Here is a 22,916-nt window from a genome sequence, read left to right as displayed (position 1 = left end):
GCAGCAAGGGAAAGAATAAGACAGATAGAGTTCGTTTTGGCAACAGGGGAGAAGGCTTTAGTATATTCAATGCCTTCAAATTGTGAAAAAACCTTAGCAACAAGATGAGATTTAGGTTTATCAACTTTTCCATCTGGTCCATACTTGGTTCTGTAAACCCATTTGCATCTAACAAGTTTTTGTCCCTTTGGAAGAGGAACAAGATCCCATGTATCATTTGCCAATAATGAACAATATTCTTCATTCATCACTGCATCCCAATCTGGATGGCCTGAAGCTTCTGCAAAGGTGTCAGGATCATAATTTTTTGAAGATTGAGCCAGTAAACAAGAGGCTCTATCGAACTGAGAATATGTACGTCGCTGATCTGTAGGATCACTAGCAAGAGCACCTGCTGCATCCCAAGTAGCACGAACCCATTTTGGAAGTTGAGGAGCTGATGGAGGATCCTGAGAAGGTGGGGGAGGATTGTCATCCTCACTGTCATCATCTGAAGAAGAAATATTTTCAGAAGTAGAAGGGATAGAGAGAGGTGGCACAGCCACTGAACCAGGTTCGTAGGCCGATATATTTTCAACAAACTTTACATCTCTTCTAATGATAACATTTTTGGACTTAAGTGGAATAAGTCTATATCCTTTGACATCTTTAGAATATCCAACAAAAATACATTTTTGACTCTTAGGTTCTAAGTCTTTATGTTTCTCATATGGAATATGGGCCCATGCTTCACTTCCAAAAGCACGAAAGTGACTTACATCTAGTTTAATTGAGCTCCATGCTTCTTTTGGAGTGATATTCTTTAAAACCTTAGTAGGAGTGCGATTTACTATGTAATTTGCACAGTTAATTGCTTCTACCCAAAAATTAAGACTAAGTCCTTTAGATTGAAGCATACAATTAGCCATTTCCTTTAAGGTGCGATTCTTCCTTTCAGCTACACCATTTTATTGTGGAATATATGGAACAGTATGTTGCATTTGAGTTCCATTCTTAGTGAAAAAGTTGATGAATTTTTCGTTAACATATTCTCTGCCATTATCATATCTTAGCTTAAGAATTTGAAGTCTAGATTGTTTTTCAACAAAGTCCAAGAACATGTTAAATACTTCACTCTTGAGTTTTAAGAAGTATACCCAAGTGCATCTCGAGAAACCATCAATGACAGTTAAGAAATACATGTAGCCAGAGAATGAAACGACTAGAAGTGGACCACATAAATCACTATGCACAAGCTGTAAAGGGGTTGAGGTGTGCCAAGAGGCACTTTTTCAAAACTATCTTGATGATGTTTTCCGAGTACACATCCGAAACAGATGCCATCTCTGTAAGTTACCATTGGAAGGCTTGTCACCATATTTTCTTTACATAGATTCTGAAGGGAGCGATAGTTTAAGTGACCAAATCACTCATGCCAAAGTTTTCTCACTTCATCATTATGATCAACAAATATCGAGGGAAGATTTGATGACCCAAAGTTGTTAAACTTATACAACCTTGTCGAATCATCAACAATGCTAGTAGCTAAAATCTATCTTAAATCCCTTAGGTCCTTAATTACAACACCGTGAGGTGAAAATTCAACGATTTTACCTTCACCTGACTGAGTTATCTGATATATAGATAGATGGTTGCAGGATAAGCTTGGAACACATAATACATCATTAAATTGACCATTGTCTAGATGAACAGTTCCAGTCCCTACAACACTAAGAGATCTATCATCACCAACATATATATTTTTGGTGTTACAATCATTTAAAGAAGAAAACATGGCATTGTTTTTGGCCATGTGATAAGAAGCTCCAGAATCAATCAGCCACTCATGAGAATGAGAAGAAGAAGATACATTTAGTGCATAACTAGACCGAGATGCTTGACAACCACATGCAGAAAGTGATATTCCTGAAGATGAAGTTGAATTTGAAGAGTGCCCCAAATGGATGTTATGCTTCTTCATTGCTGCTTCCAAGGCTTCCATCTTTTTTAATCATTTGGATTTAAGTGGCCATCTCAATTACAAAAGTGGCAATGTCTATCAGTCTTCTTCCCTTTGTTTTTATTTGCCTTATCATTTTGTGGAAATGATTTTTCATTTTGAGGTTGTGTTATCACTCAGGTTGTCCCTTGGGTCCTTAAGGGATACGACCGAGGTAACCACAAACCAATCTTTGCACTGCAGGTCCTAGCCTACCTGCAATCAGATAGGGCTCTCTCTTTCTGTTTTAACTTTGTTTTGGGTTGATTTTAGGCTAGTTATATGCTTCTTTGGGTTTTTGTTTTAAGTTTTGGTGGGATGATTGATGTTTTCAAGTAGGGAGGTATGCATAGTGTGAGAAGTTCAAACCATTGGGCATGGAGTCATGGAATCAGGTTGTCGGTGCGTTTTCTTGGTCACAAGAGGAATATAGAGCAGGATAGCTACACATGAAACAATCTTTCAAGTTAAAAGGATGAAATGAAGGCTAAGGAATGAAAGGCAACTAAGAATCTCTCATTCAGCTTAGCAGAGGGAAGGCGAGTGAACTATATCTAGGAGCAGTCAAGAATTCCTAAATAACAGTCATACATGAATGAAATAGAGCAAATACGAGCCATGAGGAATTCATATTTATGCCTGAATCAGAAGAAAACATATAGAAGTCACAGAAACTGAGCATAGAGTGCAGCCACGCAAATTCTAAGCTAATCTTTCTTTCTGTAACTTAGATGGTGATATATGTATGATATAAACATATATGAATTGAAAACAGAGGTAAGAAACACTTATTGGGCCATGTAGCAGCGCAAGAATTCTATATTTCACTCTTCAGCCATTAATAACACAACAGACAGTCCATCCTCCAAGCTTTTCAGCAGTCTTTGATTATAGAAATTCTCAAACATACAGTGCGAGTCCCGAATCAGGATTATCCACCAACTCCCCCTTTAAACAATGAATTAGGGGGTTTATATAGGGAAAATATCTAAAATATCTATTACAGCAGATCTTAAACAGATCTGAGGGAAATGAGTTCTTTAATCTAATCTTGTCCTGAAATTAATGCAAGAAGATGTCTATTTGAGCTGCGCTGGAGGTAGCTGCATCAAAATGAGTTAATATCTGTCCTTATGGCTCGATGTAGTGTTTCTGTAATAACTGTGCTTTGGGCTTCGATTCCCTGCTCTTGAGTGGCTTTGATGTGCATTAACTGTGATCTGAGAGCCTTAAATGGCTTCACCGCTTTCTTTGACTTTGCTTGGGGGCCTTTAATGTTCACCTGCTTCGATCTGATACTCTTTGCCGCTTCATTGATACTCTTCAATTTAATTGAGGCTTCATATTTCCTCTGATACTCTTGTACAGTCGAATCGGGCCACTTTCTCTCCCTTGACATGTTTGAAACTGTCAAATCAACCTTTTACTGCCCTTTCAAGGGAAAAATGGTTGCTGCAAATGCTTTTCGTGGCCTCTGGAATACTATCGGCGCTGGTTGATTTGAATAGGAATCATAAATGAAGAATTTCTGTCAAACTGCAAGTTTTCGGGCCCGCTGATAGCCGAGTAATAGGCGGCCTTCCATTTTGATCATTTTTTCTTAGCGATGCATCGAAAACTGCCTCAGTTTTTCATTCTGGGCATCCTTTTGCTATGATTTGCGCCCTTCACGCCTTCTTTCAATGATGACGTTAGCATTGGGTCCCAGTATGGCAGTGACGTGGCAGGGTGATGTGGCAGGGTGACATGGCAGGGTGATGTGGCAGGGTGACGTTGCAGGGTTTAAATCGACGATTGGCAATCGGTGGGGACAGGGGGTGATGGCTTTTATATGTGCGAGGCGATGGGAGCGATCGCCGATATCGGACAAAGCGATAAGGCATGCGGTTGTGCGAAAATGGGAAATATTGCGGAAATGAGTGGATCGCGATGCGATATGCTTTCGGGTGCGATAGCAATATCGCATCGGCGAATGAGAGGGGGGATATATATACAGGTACAGAAACATTGCGACTGCCGATCACGAAATCGCATCGGCAAATTGATATCAGGGAGTTATAAAAGGGGGGCCGATGAATGAATGTTGCGACCTCCGACAGCGATATCGCATCGGAGGGGAGGAAAAATCATCGGAGGAGGAAAGACTCAATCAGAAGAGGGTTAATGCGATCACAAAATGATTTATGTGATCGGAAAAGGCTTTTTAAAGCTTTGGAAGGGTTCTTGAGGCCTCGGAAGGGGGGCGATAACCAAAGAAGAGGGATTTCATGCCTTGGAAGGAGTCCAAAGACACCTTGAGGGATTTTTTAAGAAGCAAAACTGAGGGTTCTTACTAAGTTTCAGGCAATCTTACTAATTCCCAAGCATATTTATGGTTATATTTCAACCAGAGGAGGGGATATATTAAATAAGAGAGCTATTTAGTGCTTGTTAATAAGGGGAAGGGGAAATAGATAGGAATTTACATAATATTGTCAGGAGTTAATATGGATTTTTGTGAAGAAAGCGCTAAGGATAAAAATCCTAGGCTTTAAAGGGGAAACAGGACCTGTATAAAAATATAAGCATCCTTTAAGCAAAGCAGATCTTTACTTAGGCAAATGCTGTGGAATATGATGAATTTTTAAAGATATTAAGGAAATCTTAACATCTTTCAGGGAAGTTAATGAATGATTTGGGAGAAAGGAAGAAAGGGAAGTTAATCATGCCTCGCTTGAGCTGCTCCAAGGGAAAACTGTCTTGTACATGTGATCTGAAGTAAAATAATACTTTGAAATACAAAATTGATTACACTTATTGATTCTGCAACCTCAAACTACTTACCCAGCCTACTTTCCTAACATTTTTTCTTCTATTTGGTTTGGGTGCACTTAGACTTGCAGACCCTGATTATCTTCTTTTCTTTTGACTGCCCTCCTATCTAAATGTACCCTTATCTCTTCCGGGACTCAGATTAAACAGTTGAGCACCCTTGTTTCTCTGTCTATCTACTCATCTACCAAGATTAAGCTGTTTGGACAGATATTCATTCTCTATCTTCTAAGACAAGCAATTGAAACGTAGGGAAGCCAAGATTAAGCTGTTTGGATTTCCTTTAACTAAAACATTCTTCAAAAATGGAATAACTTTATCAAAATTGGAATACAGCAGTGGCTTTTAGACTGGCACACTTTCGTAGCCTCTTCTTTAGCCTCTTTATGGAAATATGGAACCTTGCAGCATGAAAAGATGACATATTTGGCATGTAAAAATGTCGATCATGAAATATGAATACCTGTTGCAACAGGAGGCTAACAATGGCTCCACTTGGGGATGGATTTTCCTTGTGAAAAGCCAAGAACAGCAGGTCAGACTGCCTTGATTTTCTATTGTTGCTGTTGACTGAAGCTTCCCTTGTGCTGGTTGTCAAATGATTGAAACTTATGAAACCTAAAAACAACATTCTTATAAACTGAATTTTTATACAATAGCAGCACCACCTGCTTTCTTCTACGTGCCCTATCATTACATGCACCTCTTCTTGAGAACCTGCCTTTAAAGAACTTTGCTGCGCTGTTCTAATATTCTGCCTGCTGTACAAAAAATAAAAGTGATGATAATACACAAATATCAGTATACAAAGGGATATATCCAAAGCTGTGTTATATTCAACAAATGGGATCATGATAATGCTTTAACATTCGGCCATTAACAGGGCCTTCTTCAGCTGCGCTGCCATCTGTAGATTTGAGGAAATATGTGTTATTGCCCTGAACAACAGAGATAACAAATGGCCCTTACCAGAGGAAATCGAATTTTGCATGCTTTCCCTTGTATTCCCTTCGTGAGTCCCACCTTAGAACTTTGTTTCCAACACAGAAATCTTCAGCCTTTGTTCTTTTATCAAACATCCTTTTCAGCTTCTCTTGCAAAATTTGAGCTCTGTCATAAACCTGCTCTCTTGTTTGTTGCAAATGAATTGTTTGATTTATCCTCCTTTGTATATCATTTGGCTCAGCTTGAATTTCCTGTAACAGCTTGATAACAGGGATGCCCAAGGATGAGGGAAATCTGGCCTCCATACCATATCCTAGCTCATAAGGGCTCATCCCAATGGATCTCTTGATTGAGATTCTGTCTGTCCATAGGGCATTTACCAGCTTTTTGTGCCAGTTCTTGTTTTCCTCCAGCACTTTCTTAATGATGTTAATCAGGCTTTTGTTGGATGATTCGGCCAAGCCATTACCTTGATGGTAATAGGCTGTGGAGTGACCCAAGGTAATGTGGAATTTGTGGCAAAAACTGATCATTTTCTTGGGTTTGAAGGCAGCAATATTGTCTGTAATAATCTTCTCAGGACAGCCAAATCTGGACAAATGTTGGTTTCAAGGAATTGGATAATGGTGGAGTCATTGGCTTGCCTACATGGGATGGCTTCAATCCACTTGGTAAGGTAATCTGTGGCTGTTAAAATCCACTTATGCTGGCCAGAAGAGGATGGATGGATTTCTCCAATGAAGTCAAGACCTCGTTGTTGAAACGGTTTCTCGGTTGAAATAGGCTTAAGGGGCAAGGGCAGAAGCTTTCTTTTGCCTTCAAATATTTTGTATTTGTGGCATGAAACAACAAACTTTCTCACATCAGCAAAAAAAGAGGGCCAATAGAAACCAACCCTGAGTATCTTGTCAGTAGTGGACTTCAAGTATAAGTGCCCTCCACAGTCCCCTGCATGGAATTATTTCATGACATTGTTAGTTTCATTCATGGTTAAACAATTAAGCAATACACCTTCATGATTTTTCCAAAATAATGCACCATCTACAACATAAAACTTTGCAGCCTTCATTTTTAAAAATATTTTTTTGGTCCTGGACAATCCTGGGGTAGCAAACAGGTTTAACAATACAAAGCATATATCAGCATACCATGGGGATTGCAAAAAGGTTTCACTGATCTGTGGAGTCACCAGCTCCTATTCATTGTCCAGCTGGTTAATGTCTAAGGCTTGAAAGTTTGTTTCGGACATCAGTTTGGATAAACCTTGTTCCTTTATCAGCTTGGTTGGTTTATTTCAATGTCATACTCAAGGATGCTAGCAATCCACTTGCCTCTTTTTCCTTCTAACCCCTCTTGGGTTAATATGTCTTTTACAATAGCATTTGGCACATAAGCAATCACATGTGAGTATAAAATATAGATTCTGAAGTCTTTGATTGCTTTAACAAGGGCATATGCTTGCTTCTCCATGATTTGGTACTTCAAGGGTGCATCTCTAAGGGCTCAGTTGAAGAATGCAATTGGCTTTTCATTTCCATGATCATCTTTCTGCAAAAGGACAACAACAATGGTGTGTTCAGATGCAAATGAAAAAACGATGAAATCTTTATCAAATTGAGGACTTGTGAGGACTGGGGCTTGGGTTAAGGCAGACTTTATGCCCTCAAAGGCTTGCTTGGCCTCTAAAGTCCATTTTACCTTGGAATCCTTCTTTAACATTTTATTTAGCATTCGTATCAGCTTGGCCAAGTTTGGGATAAATCTCCGTAGGAAATTGATCTTTCCTAGGAATGCTTGCAATTCTTTGATGTTTCTTGGATAAGGGATTTGAAGGATGGCTTGAATTCTTTCAGGATCAATTCTAATCCCATCTTTTGAAATGATGTGGCCTAATAATTTGCCTTCTTCAAGGCCAAGGAGAGATTTCTTGGGGTTCAAGGAAATACCATACTTCCTACAGGTTAGGAACACTTGTCTCAAATGTTTTAGGTGTTGTTGATCAGATTTTGAGAAAGGAGTAAGGTCATCAAGGTAAACCACTAGGAAATCATGAATCTCTTTGGAAAATGCAATGTCCATGGCCCTTTGAAAGGTAGCACCTGCATTCTTTAGTCCGAAAGGCATCTTCACATACTTAAATGTTCCCCATGGTGTTGTAAAGGCTGTCTTGTCTTGGTCATTCGGGTGAACAAGTATTTGATTGAAACCTGAAAAGTCGTCTAGCAAAGAAATTCTTGAAGACCCCACTACTCTTTGTAGAATGTGGTCCATTTTTGGCAGAGGGTAGTAATCTTTAAGGGAGACTTGGTTTAGATTTCTCAAGTCCACGCATAGTCTAATCTCCCCTGTTTTATTCCTTTTGGGAACAAGATTAGATACCCATTCTGAAAATCTAATGGGTGCTATGATACCAGCCTCAAACATTCTTTTCACTTCTTTCTCAATCAAAGGGAGAAGCACAGGATTGATTCTCCTTAGTTTCTGTTTGAAGGGCTTTTGATTTGGCTTTAAGGGAATGGTATGTTGAATAACGGAGGTGTCATAGGACTTAAGGTCCTCATAACTCTAGGCAAATACATCTTGAAACTCTTTAAATAAATCAACATATTTTGGTTTTTGATTGGGAGGCAAAGACTTGGACAGATCAATCATTTTGGGCTGCTCTGCTGTCCCAATATTACAGTCTTCCATAAGAGCGTTTAAGGGCTGTATCTTTGGCTTTTTGGGGACATCGTTTGAATCAAAAATGTCTTATAATGGAGTGAGGCCAGCAGGTAGAAAATTGGGCTTTAAATCAATGACTTCAGCCTCCGCTTCAGCTATTTTTTCTGAATGCATTTGCTTCATCTCTTGCATGTTTTTCTCATTAAAAATGGTTGGGTGCAGCATTTGATTCATTGTTTTAGCTGTTATAGTTTGCTCATTTTGGCTCATTTGCTGTTGTAGGTCATTCATGGCATCTTCATCAATGTTTAAGCTTGAGAATTCTTGTTGTAAGGTAAGAAAATTGTTGATTTGAGCATCATCCTCAAACACTTGCCAATCTTTGATATTGTTAGGCACAGTAGGCCTGTGCTTTATCTCAGCAGTAAAGTGGTAATTGGGTTCAAAGAGTAGCTTGCAAGTGCTAGCAAAAGTAGCTAGACTATGAGCATGCATGTTATGGCTTCTAGAATTTTTAGCAAGCTTGGATTTAGTGAAGGAATTGAGTATTTCTATGGCAGCAGACCTATAAGCTCTCAGCCTATTGTCATTAGTAACAAAGTTACCTTTCATCTGTTGAATGATCAAACCGGAGTCACCTAGAATGGACACTTTTGCAGCTCCTAGGGCTTTGAGCAATTTAAGGCCTAATAAGAGAGCCTCATACTCTGCCATGTTATTGGTACATTTGAAGTTTAGTCTGTAAGCATGACCCTCTGCATGGATGTTATGTGTATTGTGAATCCATATTCCTGCCCCTGCTCCTAGCTTGTTAACAGAACCATCAAACTCTAAATACCATGTGATTTCTCGCTTGTGGTTAGTATTAAGAGTTTCAGTCATTTTAGGATTGGGTGGACCTTGGTTTTGTGCTTCATGTGGTTCTTCTTGTATGCTGGTTGTACTAATAGTTTCATGGGTCTGTGTTGTGGGGAAAAATGCCTATGCAGGACGATCCTATCCACCTAAGGTGTGACAGTGCCTTAGCAACAAACGAGTACAGCTATACTGGTTTCTTCCTTTATGAAATGTGAAAGAAGAGAGATCAATAGAATTACCGGTGTCTTCCGTTTGTCCCTCGATCCAATCTCCCTTCTCTTTGGGTGTTCACAGCTACTTGCCTTCTTGCTTATCCAGCTACAACTTCCTGCAAGATCACAAGAGAACAGCTACTTGCGACAAGAGAACAACTACTTGAGACAAGAGAATAACACTACACAAAGACAGATGTTCACATTCATAACTAGTTTAGGATTAGAAATAAACCAAATACACTAATACATTCATACATCAAAATACATCATCATATAGGAGAAACCAAGATAGCTTTATTGATGAATAACAAGGTTCAGGAAGAGATACAACCCAGAGGACTCCAATCTAGCATCTCCTTCCCAGCAAAAGGAATTCCTCTCTTTTCCCCCTTCAAAGCATTAAGCACCCAATGGTTCCAGTCTCAAACCAACAGCAATTCTTTGCAATAACAAAATTCCAGCCCCTAGATCTCATGGAGGAGAGATCCATATATAGATGTTTGGAGAGAGGATGAGTCAGCTTGAGATCTGACTAGTGTCCTCTCCCTCTATCAGTTCTTGAGTCCACTTGGAGGTTCTTGCTTCCACTTGGAGATTTGGAACCTCTTACTCATCACCAGTCGAATTCCCTGAGGCAAGTTTCATTTTGGAAGCTTCCTGGGTCTTGACACCTTGAGAAATGAGCCTGCCACTTGTCCACTCTCGTTCAGCGCAGGTAGCCTTTGTTCCAGTTGACATTCAACGCAGGTAGCCAGTGTTGGCTTTGACATTCAGCGCAGACAGCTAGTGTAACCACTGAAATGATCCTGAATTGATTTGTTTCTGAGCAGTTTCAGGTGGAGAACTTTTGTGAATTGCTGTGGTTTGTTAGCCTTGTTCCTCTAGGGGTAGGAACAACATGTTTAGGGACTTTGGATCCCTTAGATTATGGACATTTCATGCTCAATGCTGCAAGGCACAAAAATGTCTATAACAGTTGCCCCCTAAAGTATGAGGCGGTTTATCGGGCGAAATGCTTTATCAGGGGGATTCGAAGTTCATCCAATGCTGGGAGGAGACCTGTAATACAATACAATACAATACATTATTTTTCATACTGCTTTCATGATCTAGCTGAGGCGGGCATTCCCATGCTCAGCTTTATAAATACATTTTTCTGTACATAGAACAGACAATCGTCTGATGGTAGACTGATACTTTTGATGAAATTATCATCCTTTGAGTAGGATGATTATCTGCTGCAATGATGTACATGTCAATGTCTTTATCTTTCCTGAATATATATCGCAGCCCGGATGGATGAAACTAGATCCGGGGTCTTCAAACTCGTTCGATCTTCACTCTAAGTACAAGTCGATCCATGTGATAAATGTTCTGAAGTTGAACATGGAAAGACATCGCTTGATTACCGGTCAATGATGTAAACCGTTAACAAGCGCGAGAGGAATCACCGATAATGATAATGACCCTCAAGGTACTGCAATACAATTCACGTGGTGTGAATAAAGGACTTGGCGTCGAACACCACGCAAAATCTTTCGGTCGAAGGTCATTGATGTATACCTGTCGCCGGAAGTGAGAAACTTGCCATTGTGGCATGCAAGCTTCAAAGTACTGAAGGGGTTGTTCCTAGATCAACTTCTTGGATAATGAGCTGATGTCGACAAGAAGCGATCCGTCACAGGAGGGCCTTAATGAATCCCACATTAGTGACACGGAACGGAGCTAATGATTTTAATGGAGGTGAAAACGATCTGTGACATATGATTCAGGGTGGCGGTCATGAATGGATGAAGGATAATGTATGGCAGTGGATGGGACACGGTTGACTCTTTCTGAACGACTTCTCCTGAACATATGGCGACACTGATGCGATGGATCGGTAGCATTACCCCAAATATGGATGGTATGGCGAGACCATGGTGATGTGACCGGTGAATGAAACAACCCAACCCGATTGTGGTATGGAGGAAAAGTGTCATGTTCAAGAGCGACTTGCTACCATCAAAGTTTTCTTTGGTTTCTCCCAATTTTTCCCCAGTCATTGCTGACCAGTACCTCTTTATTTTTGTCAAGCTTGAGGAGGATAACATATGCTTGTTCTATAACCTGCCCTTCGGGCAAGCCCATCGCTATGTTTTAACGAGCCTAGCGATAGTGAAACTCGTTCTCGTCTAAAGACAAGTTTGTCGCTATTTAATAATTTTAACGAGTCTAACGACAAGGATAACTCGGTCCTTTTCATTTTTAGAGAGTCTGAAAAGGTACATAAAGTCAACTCCAAAATTCCTTTTTCGTCATCTAATCCCTTAAGTCCGAAAAAGTATAAAACAATACAGAAGGGATGAGTTTTTGATAGTTTTAACGAGCCGAATAAAACAAGCGCTCGATCTTTTTGTGCAATAATCCCTCAGGTCCAAAAAGATTAAAATCTAGAGGAGGGATAGCTCTTCCTGTCCTTTAACAAGCTGGAAGGCCAAAACTCGGCAATCTTTTCATATTTTACGAGTCAGTTAAAAAGAGCTTAAAGAAGACTCGTCTTTTGAGGAACGAGTGATAAACAGGGATAGCAGCTGATTCCAGGTACAGGTTGGAATTTTCCAATCACGGCAGCGTCACAAGGATGGCTAGGTGAAATCACTCTTCGTAGCTGTTCCTCAAAATGGGTAAACAATCATATGGAGGTGAACGATCGGCCAAATGAAAAGTGGAGGTGACGGTGCAAACACGACCAAGGCTTTAACGGCTGATGATATTACATTCACAGTGGTTATTTACCGGGATAGTTCATTTTTTAACGAGCTTAAACGCGGATTGAAACACTTGCTCGATCTTATGTTTATTTTTTAACGAGCATGAACTATGCGCTAAAACTGCTCGGATCTTGCGTTTATTTTTTAACGAGCATGAACTTTATGCTAAAACTGCTCGATAATTATATGGTCAAATTTTGATTTTTACCATGACTAGCTTTGCCCTTTTCAAAGATAGTACTGTATCCTCAATTGCTGCATCAAACTAGTTAGAAATGAATAACATTTGCATGAAAATGAGATTAGAACCCTAATGTTTCGCTTTGAACTACGTAAAAAGCAATTAAAAGGTGTTTTTACCTCTCATTTTACCATTTCATTTGAACTTGGTTTGTTGGAGCTTTGGAGGTGCCTCTTCCCCCTTGATTTTCACCAGCTGATTTCGGGAGATTCTGCGGACGATTTTCGGCGCCGTCTGGACCAGGTAGGAGCTAAACTCTAGCTCTTCCTTTTCATGGTTTCCTTTTTCCATTCTGTGCCTGTTTTTCTGTTCCCATGAGCCCCTGGGGTTTTGCTAGGGCGCTCTGCCATCAGCGCAGGCAATCCATTCGAAACCTGCGTTGAATGTCAAGCTGCCTTAAGGCAGTTTGACCTTCAACGCAGGTAGGACACCTTCCAATTGCGTTGATCATAGAAAAGTAGTTCTATTGCACAGTTTTTGATGAAATTTTGCCAGTTTCTCATCAAATCCAGGAGCTTACTCTTTCTCTTGTTTGTTTTGCAGGGACTTTTAAGCAAAATGACCCTCACATGGCGAGAACGAGAACATGAAGAGGAGGACATGATTGCCCTCCACGACCCTGTCACGGTGAACGCGCTGCGGAACTGTGGCCTGCTGAAGTTCTTCCGTATCTCTAGTATGAGAGCACAGATCTCTTTACTGCAGTATATGCTTGATGCTTGGGATCCTATTAACCAAGTATTTCAGATCAGGAGCAAATCCATCCCTTTGACCGTGGTAGACATTTACTTCTTGACTGGTTTGTCGAGGCGGGGTGCCCCCATTTCTTTGTCAGGTTCGGCCAGAGGGAATGATTCTGTGAGAGATTATGTCCGCCAGTATTGCAGGGAGGGGTCCCAGCCGAGCAGAGATGGCAAGGTTGTTATCCGTGAGATTACTGACAGGTCTCTCAGGTCCATTCTGTATACTATTGGTAGGATGGCCGGTAGCGCATCTCTACATGTTTCCAACAGATCTTATGTGCAGCATGCCTTGGAGTGTCTCCAACCGAAAGTATCCAACTGGTGTGATGCAGTACTTCTTCAGATGAAAAGTCAGTTGAACAAGGTAAAGGACGGGAAGCTGAAGAACTTTGGATTTGGTTCTATTCTGACTGCCTTTGCCTTGGAGAAAATACCACTGATGCAGCCTCAGTATATCGCACTCGACTTGCCTTCTCCTACCGAGCCACACATGCAGAGATGGGTTGATCACATGTCTAGGCATGCTGGTCAATCTTAGATTTCTTTCACTGATACCTTCTTCAGGTGGTTCGAGCGTCAGGAGATGGTCTATTCTGAGTATCCATATGTTGGTATGGATTTCCGAGGTGATCCGGACTTGCTACTGCCGGATGGCGAACAGTGGGGCGCTATTGGTAAAATCTTCGACCATATTACTGTTTACTGTTCTTATTTATAATGTCCTTGTGCTTTATTCTATCAAGACTTTAATCAAACTCATGTGTGCATGCAGATTTTGGTCCTGTTCGTCCAGCAATTCGCCCGAGAGCGCCAGTTGCTGCCCCAGCAGGGGAGACTGCTGGGAGAGTTATTCTCCGCGACCTTGACGTAGCTGAGACCCTTACAGCTGTGCAGGAGCAGGTTGAGAGCCTTACTCTCGGCATTCCCGATGTGAGGATTGATGAGTTACCTTTACAGTTGCAGCGGCATACTACTGGCGTGCCTAGACGATGGACTCGTCTCTTGCGCATGATTGCACAGGCCGTGACGTGCTATCATGAGCATCACTAGGCTAGGGTGCCCCCTAGCATTTTTGAGTTTTTGGGTCATATGACTGATTTTGTCTTGGTTACAAAACATTATGTATGAACGATAAACAACTTATATATATTTTGATTTTCGAGTTTTATTCTGGTTGAGTTATATGATCCATATGTACAACATTGATGATGTGTCTCTTTTTATAAATGTCGCAAATGTCTATCTAACACATAGTTTGCTAATGAGTCGGTTAATGTGTTTAAGTTTCTGGAAATATGCTGGTATTGAATTGAATCAAATTGTCTTTCCAAAATCTTAACCCTTAGGAACATGCGATAAATAGCTGGATTGCGAACGGAATATATACCATTGAGTTGTAGTATTACGAGCTGTGAGTCTAGCCTGACGATTAGTCGGCGTATACCACGGGTGATGGCATTAGAGAGTAGTTCTATCAACGCGCTATACTTAGCGATGTTATTCGTTGATTGCCCAATACACACACCTCTGAAACTTACTAACTCGCCGCTTGGATCAAAAATGGCCCAGGCTGCGGAGGATAGGCTCCGCGAACTACGACTCGCTCCGTCGGCATATCCAACACATGTCTCCAGAAGGTTTTACATCTGCAATAAATGTAAAAAAGTGGATCACTCGACCAAAACAAACACTTTAGCGAAAACAAAATACAACAAAAGCATACAGGTTACTATTTAAGCATAGTAACGCTTGAGGTACAACCCATTACGGGGTTGCTCCAGTGGAATTCTGTCATAATCTATCAACTCGTAGGCTCCTTTTGCTAACACTCGTTTAACAATATAGGGGCCCATCCATAAAGAATTAAATTTTCCTGCTCCCAATTTATCGGATTCTTGGTCATAAAGCAAGACCAAGTCACCTTCTGAGAAGACACGGGGTTTGACATTTTTGTCGAACTGCGCCTTGACTCGTTTCTTATGGGCTTCGTTAGCCAAAGCGGCGTCATGACGGGTTTCATCCAATTGGATTAATTCCAAGAAACGAGCCTCTTCTTCCGAAGTTCTGGGGACGAGATCAATTGCGAGTTTAAGCGACGAAATTTCGCACTGGATTGGCAAGACTGCTTCCAGGCCATACACCAGTTGGAAAGGTGTGAACCCGGTCGCGTTCTTTACCGATGTTCGGTAAGCCCACAAGGCTGAGTACAGGATTAGGTGCCACCTTCTTTTGTGAGCCCCGATCATCCTTTGCAACATACGCTTCAGGACCTTGTTGATTGCTTCAACTTGTCCGTTGGTTTGTGGATAATACGGGGTAGAGCTGTCGTGAGATAGCCCTAGCTTGGCAGCTAATTCAACCATCATGTGACTGCGAAAATGAGACCCATGATCTGTAACTATAGCCTGTGGTACGCCGAACCTGGCGACTACATGATTGAAAAAGAAAAGGGCAGCTGTTTCACCAGTGTTATCTAATGTAGGCATCACCTCGGCCCATTTGGTAAAATAGTCAACAGCGACTATAATATACCCATGCCCCCCGGTCGAGGTGGGGTTACATTGCATGAAATCGATGCCCCATTTGGCGAAGGGCCCAACAGCAACTATCGGCTGTAAAGGTGCGGGTGGTCTTTTGGTTTTGCTATCGAAAATTTGACAAGCATGGCAACTTCTGACTGCGGTTATGCAATCTTTGAACATGGTTGGCCAGAAATATCCTGCTCGTAAAATTTTCTGTGCTGTAGCATATCCAGATTGATGCCCCCCACACGCGCCTGAATGACACTCATTCAGGGCTTTTTCGGCCTCTTCATGGGTGAGGCACCTCCTCAGAACTGTATCAATACCACGACGGTAAAGCATATCACCGACGATCATGTAGTCTTTCGCTTGGTATCGTATATGTTTCTGTTCTGAGTGAGAGGTGTCAGGCCTGAATTTTTGGGTTTGGAGATATATTATTATATCTCCATACCACTTATCGCTTGCAGATATCAGAAAAAAACTTTCGTCCACAATTGACTCTTCTGATGTTTCATCGTTGGACGACGATGGGAGATCGCACAATAATTCTGTGAAAACTAAAGCTTTCTTTGATTTGGATTTTAAAAATTCCAGATCAAACTATTGAAGGACGGCTATCCATTTTGAATACTTACCCCCCAGCAACTGTCGCGACAATATATAAGTCATGGGGTTGCAATATGATAGAATGGTAGTTTTCCGAAAGAGGACATAATGTCAAAATCTTTGTATCGCTTGAACAGCAGCGAGTGCTAGCTTTTCAATATAAGAATATTTTCTTTCTGTATCATTCAAATTTTTACTTAAATAATATATAGGATGTTCAATTCCATCGACCTCTTGAACTAAAACCATCGCAATGGTCGTATCTGCTGCAGCCAGATACAGGTTAAAATCTCTTTGATAGTCTGGGGCATACATTAATGATGCTTTTACTAGAGAATCTTTCAGAGCATCAAAGGAAGCTTGCGCCACCTGATCCCAGACAAAAGGCACATCCTTTTTCAAAAGACGAGTATAACCTTTAGCAAGTTCTGCGTAATTTGGAATGAACCTCCTCAGAAAGTTTGCTTTCCCTTGGAGTTTCTGAATCTGAAGCAAATTTGAAGGTGGAGGCAAATTAATGATTGCCTGAACCTTGCAAGGGTCGAGCCGAATCCCATCCTTAGAGACTACAAAGCTAAGTAAATGACCAGAACTGACGCAAAAAAAACATTTGTGCGGATTGAGTCTTATCTTGTAGTGTCGGCAACGTAGAAATATCGTTCTTAAATGCTGCGGATGATCAGTCCGCTTTCGCGAATGAGCCGGAAGGTCGTCAAGATAAGGTTGAACGATGTTCTTGATGTCATGGAAGGCATAATTCATTTCCCTCTAAAACATCGCCCCTGCGTTCTTTAAACCAAAGGGTAATTTTCGATAAGCGAATGTGCCCCACGGACAGATGAATGCAGTCTTTGACTGGTCCTGTGGGCGGATATTTATTTGATTATACCCGGAAAATCCATCCATAAATGAAAAGATTTCACATCCGGCGCATTCATCAATTATCTGGTCGATGAAGGGTGTAGGGTAGTTGTCCTTCGGACAAGCTTGGTTTACATCCCTATAATCGACACACACTCTAATTGTCCCTTGTTTCTTCATAACAGGGACAATATTCAATACCCAGTCGGTTAGAGGAACGGGGTAGATGAATCCAGCATGGAGAAGTTTTTCAACTTCTGCCTTAATGGCAGCGGCTTTCTTGGGGTGCACCTGCCGAAGCCGTTGTCTTACTGGTTTGACATCAGGATACATTTTAATTTCATGTTCAACGATACTCGAGTCAATGCCTGGCATTTCATCATATGACCAAGAAAAGACATCTCTGAATTCGCGAAAAAGAGCGTTATATATTTCCAGTTCTGAAGGAGAACATCCTTTGCCGACATAAATATTCTCTACAACATTTGTTTTAGTCGAGATATTTATGGCTATAGTCTCTTCAATATTGGATAAATTTCGCTCGGAATCCACCGTATTTACAGTATTTGATAGGAATTCAAAAACTGAAGGGTGGTACAGGTCATGTTGAGTATCTTCTTCATATTCTGGAAGAAGGGAACGATGGTGGCAATCATTCCATGGTGCCCCCTCAATCAACATTGATTGTAGGATTCCTTCGTCAGTCCCATGTACTTTCGACCAAGGATCTAACGGGGTACCATATTCTCTAGACCTATCTACCCACACGCTTGATGAGCGTTGATTTGGGTTCGCCTCCCATGCCCGAAACATTGATTGCTACAATATTTCTATAGGGCTTGGGGGCAAAACCATTGCATGATCCATGTTGACATCGTCTTTTGAGATCTTCGTGGAAGATATCATGTTGCAGGCTCTTACCAATGCTACTTCTCCTATATAGAATGGAGGTGGAATTGCGAAAGTTCCCATTAATGTGGGGTCTTTCAGTAGGCCTACTCCGATGTCTTGAAGCGAATGGTTGCTTCCATGGATCATGGGAATGCTTCCTGTAACTTGTGAACCATTAGGGAGGAAGTCTTGTTGGTCGACGATCGTAATTCCCCCTTGAAAAGGGAATGCGATATTCCTAAAATAAGTCGACACAACAGCTGCCATGGCATATATCCACGGTCTTCCCAGTAGGATGTTGTAGTCCAGATTCCCATCGATGACTTCAACATCTATTTCTACTGTTTTTCCTCCCAGTTCAACTTTCAAGTTATTAAGGATACCGCACGGGGTGTATGTCCTTCCGTCGAACGCTTTTAATGTCGTCGAAGATCGCGACAAGGTTGGAGATCCTAAAGTTTTCCAGCAACTCATCGACATAATACATGTAGATGCCCCCTCATCAATAATTGTTCGATGAACAGTTTTGTTGAGGGCTTTCACTTGAATAAGGAAAGCTAGTTGAGTTGGTAACTGAGGATCGTATCCTTTGTGGTCGAAGGATACAAGATTGGAATCCTTAGGATCAACCCCACCAATAGCCGATAACAAAGCCTGCCTTTGGGATGGGCAATTCTGTAGTACTTCAAGAGTTGACATAGCGGATGGCGATTGGGCCAAATCTTCCAATATGTTATAATGTTGCGTCGCTCTGGCACGAGGATTAAATGTCGACTTGTGTACTACTCCCTTTGGCGGTTTTATTGTTAATTCAAGAATGATGGGTGGTACAACTTCTGTCGAAGTTGTTGTCGAACTACTTGGTTGATCTTTACCTTTGTCGTTCGACAGCTGTGGATTCCTGTAATCTTTGTTCCTTGTCGAAATCAAAGCATCATTCTGCTGTTTTGAAACCGATAACATAAGTACTTGCGACGGGGAAGCATTTCCACTATCAACCAGATTTTGACCTGGGTTTGGGAACGGATCAGTTAACACAGCTGAGGTTTGCGAACTTTTGAAGAACCTTCTAAGCTCAACTTTGTATGGACAATCGGCTGTCCAATGATCCTCGTCACATATCATGCATGGACTTTTTGGTTTCCCTTTCCTAGGAGGGTTTGAAGAAGTTTTTTCAGGGGATGACCCACCCTGTTTCTTCTTCTTCCCTTTGTTTTGTTTCTTCTTGCTTCCTGGTTGATTGGTTTCTTTGCCCTTATCTTCTGATACGGCATTTACTTCCGAAGCAAGAATTTCTTCTTTTTCATTTTGATCCGAATTCTTACGGGCTTTCTTAGATGAAGCCTTTGTCGATTTCGCGTTTGCCGTGCCAATCACACCATCGCCGGCATGAGAGTCACTATTTGATTTAGGAGGAGGAGGAATTGAGAATTCCGGTCTAGGGACATCAGGTATTTTGTCGTAGAGCGTGCCAGACTGAGTATAAACTAAGTCCAGATATTGTGCACGAGCAATAACTTGCTCCTGTATTACGACCCCCCCCTTTGCCACATCTTCTGTTATAGCAGGAAGTAACGACTTTATAAACCATTCAGCTAACAGCTGATCGGGAACGTATGTTTTCACCATCCCACGACGACGACGCCACTCATGTATATGATCGGATATATGAGTGGCAGTTGTCTGTTTGAAGTTGGTTAATATTTCTGTTCCCGTTTCATACCTTATCGATAATTGAAAATGGGTTAAGAAAGTCGTGGCTAGGGAGCTAAAATTGTCGAACGAGGCTCTAGGTAATTCAATATACCATTTTGCCGCTGGACCCGTTAACGTCTTCTGGAAAAGGCGAAGCCTTATCGAATCATCATTCAGGGTGTTTGATGAACACCACAGATGAAAAGTCATCACGTGATTCGATGGGTCTTCACCTGGATTTCCATTGAATTTAGGAATGTCAGATGGAAGTTTGTGAGGAATCGCTGGCCACCAAGGGGCGTAAGCAATCAGATCGTTGGTTAACCGGTGTAAATCGGGTAACTCTAAAGTTGCCACGAATGGTAACTGTTGATTCAGGTTAGGTGAAGCATACCCGGGGTACGATGGAATTGCCTGAGCAGTGGGCCTTTGCATACCAGCATAATGTAATTGATGTTGGTATGACTGATACGGTTGGTGGACTTGACCACTGTAAAGCGGTTGGTTTTGACCGTTTTGAATATACGGTTGTCCACTGTTCGCAAAGATCTGCTGCTCAGAACCTTGGTACACTTGCTGGAATTGTGGTTGTTAGTATTGCACCAACCACGGTTGTGAAGCGATGTTCTGTTGCGCTATACTAACCGTTGGACCAAGGTGTGGGGTAATTGTACCCGTTTGGACCTGTGTCGTCCCACCAGTTGGCGATTGTGGTTGTGACCCAGGGTCAAGGGGCTGTTGCATTACAACCTGAGAAATCTGAGGTTGACATACAACAGGCAACGTTTGAACTTGTGACACTGTTACAATAGCCAGTGTGGTCGGGATGTTCGACATAGGTACACAATGTTGCATAGAATATACAACCCTTGGTTGTTGAGGTAGCATAGGTACCCAACCACTTGATGTAATTCCAGTATAACCTGAATATTGTTGTGAACTCCCGTATGGATACCCTCCCGGAGGGGGTAATGAAAGGGCATACTGCCCCCCATACGGTAGCAATCCGGAACTCAAGGGGATTGTTTGTCCTTGGGGACTGGATTGCCCAAATTGACCTCCAAATGGATCAATCTGGCGAGTTTCAACATAAGAGTTGCCGGATATTATTCCGGATGAACAAACTGGAACAGACCACACTGTCGAAATAGTCCCTTGGTGGACTCCTTCTAGCTGTTGCGAGCTAGTCGGGACAGATGGTATGCTGGCAAACATGGTCGGAGTGACGGCAGGGGTTTCTGCTGTCGCTGTGTCATTCGACACAGTCCTAGATGTTGATGGTTGTTCAGACATTTTAAGTCTATCCAATAGATTGCCTAGCGATTCTACAGGAACTTCCACTTGTGGTGGACTAACTTTTGATGAAGGAAATAGAGTGACCCCGACTCCAAAATGGGTTGGAGTACTTGCTTGCGGATCCTCTACAATTTCCTCTATCGCAATCAAACCCGGTGGAAGAGGAAGACCGTCAGGTCCGTAAAATATTTCTGGTGCCGAAGAAGGGGTTGAATCGACAACGACAGTTGTTTGAGGAGCAAGACTCTCTAAACCGGTTACGGATGGAACTGGTTCAGTAATGCAAGTATTTGCTCCCAGACTAGGATCAGTGTTACTGTCCCTCTGTGGCTGTTGAACTTCTTCTATAGAGGCAGGGTTTCCAGAAATGTTTGGAGTAACCGGAATCTCAGATGTCGTTGGAACACTTGTTCTAACTTTGATAGGATATTTCGAACCGGTTAAACGAGTTCGCTTTGTCCGTACTGTTTTCGATTCCGGAGACAAAGGCGGTTGACTCATAAGCCTCCGCGAACGACGGGGTTTCAATTGACTTTCTTCCACGATTTCGAATTACTCGATCAACCAAAATACAAAAGGGGAAAATGTGTTTCTGAATTAAATGAAATTTTTTTAGACGCTTTTAGACACAACTTGCTTTTTCAGTTTTAAAGAGTCGAGAAAAAGCTAAAGATGACTCTAGTCTCCTTCGATGTTTTAACGAGCCCGAAGTGACAAATGATCAGATGGACTTTTTCTGTTATAGAGTCTGAAAAAGGCCAAAAGGAACTGCTCTGGAGTTCTAGGCAGAGGGTGTGCCAAACTTTTCGCAAAACCGCAGAATACTTTTTAGGGTACGGGCAGTCGATCTTCCTGAATGTTGTGTTCAGTGCATTGCGATCAGTAGGGCGGCCGACACGGCTTTCTAAGGATAAAGGTTTTATGCCTATAGGGGTCTCCCAATATATACGCGATGGTACGTGGGAGCATAATCCGTACTGGCGCTATCGTCTCTCAGGAGGAATCACCCACCTTCCACGAGATCGACAGTCACCAGGCTTAACGACACCGGAACACGTCTCTAGCCTAGACCTCTATGTTGTGCGTTATGTTACAAAGCGTTGTTAAGTTCATTCAATTTATTTTAGGTTGATCTTTTTAAAGTTTGCCTTTCAAGGTTCACCACGAGATGTATGATACAAATTCCTAAATGCAGTCTAAAGATGATAAGCAAGCTTTATATCTTTTCAACTTTGAAAATCCTAGCTACTAAGGGAAAAGAAAGACACCATCTTTTCTCAAAGAGCAATCAGCACACTCTAATGCACTTTTCCTAAATCCAACATGCAAACTATCAAATGCATGCAGGTGTTTGTTTTCCGCTTTCTTAGTATTGATGCCTACAAAGAAAGCTTTTTGTACAACTTTGAATTTACTTTTAAATGATCAATACAAACAAGTTTACTTTTTCGAAATCAGAGAAGATAGAAGAGATTACAACACTTAACGATTTTTGAAATAAAGACTTGTTTCGACACTTAAAAGAGACAAATTCAAACCAATAAGCAAAAGCAAATGTATAATCAATCTGCAAACAACCAATGAACTCTCTTCTAAGATCACAATCAATAGATCTGAATCAAGGGCTACAGGATGACTATTTCACTCATGCAAAGGAAAACTGTAAATGACGCCAAAAACACATAAAAACACTCACAGTCTTTTTGTACAAAAGGAGGTGGAATGTAAGCAGAGAAAAGGGGTTATCAGACTGGTACCTATACTGGTTACAGGCTGCAAAAATCAGAGATCAAAACAAGGCAAAACAGAGCAGAGAACCCCAGCTGCACAAGAG

The sequence above is a fragment of the Pinus tabuliformis genome, chromosome J (genome assembly GCF_031772625.1).
Source record: "Pinus tabuliformis cultivar Carrire ecotype Pingquan chromosome J, CPIR1, whole genome shotgun sequence".
Classification (NCBI taxonomy): domain Eukaryota; kingdom Viridiplantae; phylum Streptophyta; class Pinopsida; order Pinales; family Pinaceae; genus Pinus; species Pinus tabuliformis.
This window is presented reverse-complemented; position numbering follows the sequence as displayed.